The sequence below is a fragment of the Heterodontus francisci genome, unplaced genomic scaffold (assembly GCF_036365525.1).
Source record: "Heterodontus francisci isolate sHetFra1 unplaced genomic scaffold, sHetFra1.hap1 HAP1_SCAFFOLD_276, whole genome shotgun sequence".
Lineage (NCBI taxonomy): Eukaryota > Metazoa > Chordata > Chondrichthyes > Heterodontiformes > Heterodontidae > Heterodontus > Heterodontus francisci.
In genome coordinates this window covers 1,102,866-1,105,276 of record NW_027141021.1, presented here as the reverse complement: position 1 = coordinate 1,105,276, position 2,411 = coordinate 1,102,866, and positions in this window count along the sequence as shown.

Below are 2,411 nucleotides of genomic sequence, written 5' to 3'. Positions count from 1 at the left end.
AGTTCAGCAGAATGGACAGACAGTCAGGATGATAGTAATTGACTGAAACAGGACATTGATAGTTCAGCAGAATGGACAGACAGTCAGGATGATAGTAATTGACTGAAACAGGACATTGATAGGTTAGCAGAATGGACAGACAGTCAGGATGATAGTAATTGACTGAAACAGGACATTGATAGGTTAGCAGAATGGGTAGACAGTCAGGATGATAGTAATTGACTGACACAGGACATGGATAGTTTAGCAGAATGGACAGACAGTCAGGATGATAGTAATTGACTGAAACAGGACATGGATAATTTAGCAGAATGGACAGACAGTCAGGATGACAGTAATTGACTGAAACAGGACATTGATATTTCAGCAGAATGGACAGACAGTCAGGATGATAGTAATTGACTGAAACAGGACATTGATAGTTTAGCAGAATGGAAAGACAGTCAGGATGATAGTAATTGACTCAAACAGGACATTGATAGTTTAGCAGAATGGACAGACAGTCAGGATGATAGTAATTGACTGAAACAGGACATTGATAGTTTAGCAGAATGGACAGACAGTCAGGATGATAGTAATTGACTGAAACAGGACATGGATAGTTTAGCAGAATGGACAGACAGTCAGGATGATAGTAATTGACTGAAACAGGACATTGATACTTTATCAGAATGGACAGACAGTCAGGATGATAGTAATTGACTGAAACAGGACATTGATAGTTTAGCAGAATGGACAGACAGTCAGGATGATAGTAATTGACTGAAACAGGACATTGATAGTTCAGCAGAATGGACAGACAGACAGGATGATAGTAATTGACTGAAACAGGACATTGATAGGTTAGCAGAATGGACAGACAGTCAGGATGATAGTAATTGACTGAAACAGGACATTGATAGGTTAGCAGAATGGGTAGACAGTCAGGATGATAGTAATTGACTGACACAGGACATGGATAGTTTAGCAGAATGGACAGACTGTCAGGATGATAGTAATTGACTGAGAGAGGACATGGATAGATTTGCAGAATGGACAGACAGTCAGGATGATAGTAATTGACTGAAACAGGACATTGATAGTTTAGCAGAATGGACAGACAGTCAGGATGATAGTGAGTGACTGAAACAGGACATGGATAGTTTAGCAGACTGGACAGACAGTCAGGATGATAGTAATTGACTGAAACAGGACATGCATAATTTAGCAGAATGGACAGACAGTCAGGATGACAGTAATTGACTGAAACAGGACATTGATAGTTCAGCAGAATGGACAGACAGTCAGGATGATAGTAATTGACTGAAACAGGACATTGATAGTTTAGCAGAATGGACAGACAGTCAGGATGACAGTAATTGACTGAAACAGGACATTGATAGTTCAGCAGAATGGACAGACAGTCAGGATGATAGTAATTGACTGAAACAGGAAATTGATAGTTCAGCAGAATGGACAGACAGTCAGGATGATAGTAATTGACTGAAACAGGACATTGATAATTCAGCAGAATGGACAGACAGTCAGGATGATATTAATTGACTGAAACAGGACATTGATAATTCAGCAGAATGGACAGACAGTCAGGATGATAGTAATTGACTGAAACAGGACATGGATATTTTAGCAGAATGGACAGACAGTCAGGATGATAGTAATTTACTGAAACAGGACATTGATAATTCAGCAGAATGGACAGACAGTCAGGATGATAGTAGTTGACTGAAACAGGACATGGATAGTTTAGCAGAATGGACAGACAGTCAGGATGATAGTAATTGACTGAAACAGGACATGGATAATTTAGCAGAATGGACAGACAGTCAGGATGACAGTAATTGACTGAAACAGGACATTGATAGTTTAGCAGAATGGACAGACAGTCAAGCTGATAGTAATTGACTGAAACAGGACATTGATAGTTTAGCAGAATGGACAGAGATTCAGGATGATAGTAATTGACTGAAACAGGACATGGATAGTTTAGCAGAATGGACAGACAGTCAGGGTAATCGTAATTGACTGAAACAGGACATGGATAGTTTAGCAGAAAGGACAGAGGATCAGGATGATAGTAATTGACTGAAACAGGACATTGATAGTTTAGCAGAATGGACAGACAGTCAGGATGATAGTAATTGACTGAAACAGGACATGGATAGTTTAGCAGAATGGACAGAGAGTCAGGATGATAGTCATTGACTGAAACAGGACATTGATAGTTTAGCAGAATGGACAGACAGTCAGGATGATAGTAATTGACTGAAACAGGACATTGATAGTTTAGCAGAATGGACAGACAGTCAAGCTGATAGTAATTGACTGAAACAGGACATGGATAGTTTAGCAGAATGGACAGACAGTCAGGATGATAGTAATTGACTGAAACAGGACATTGATAGTTTAGCAGA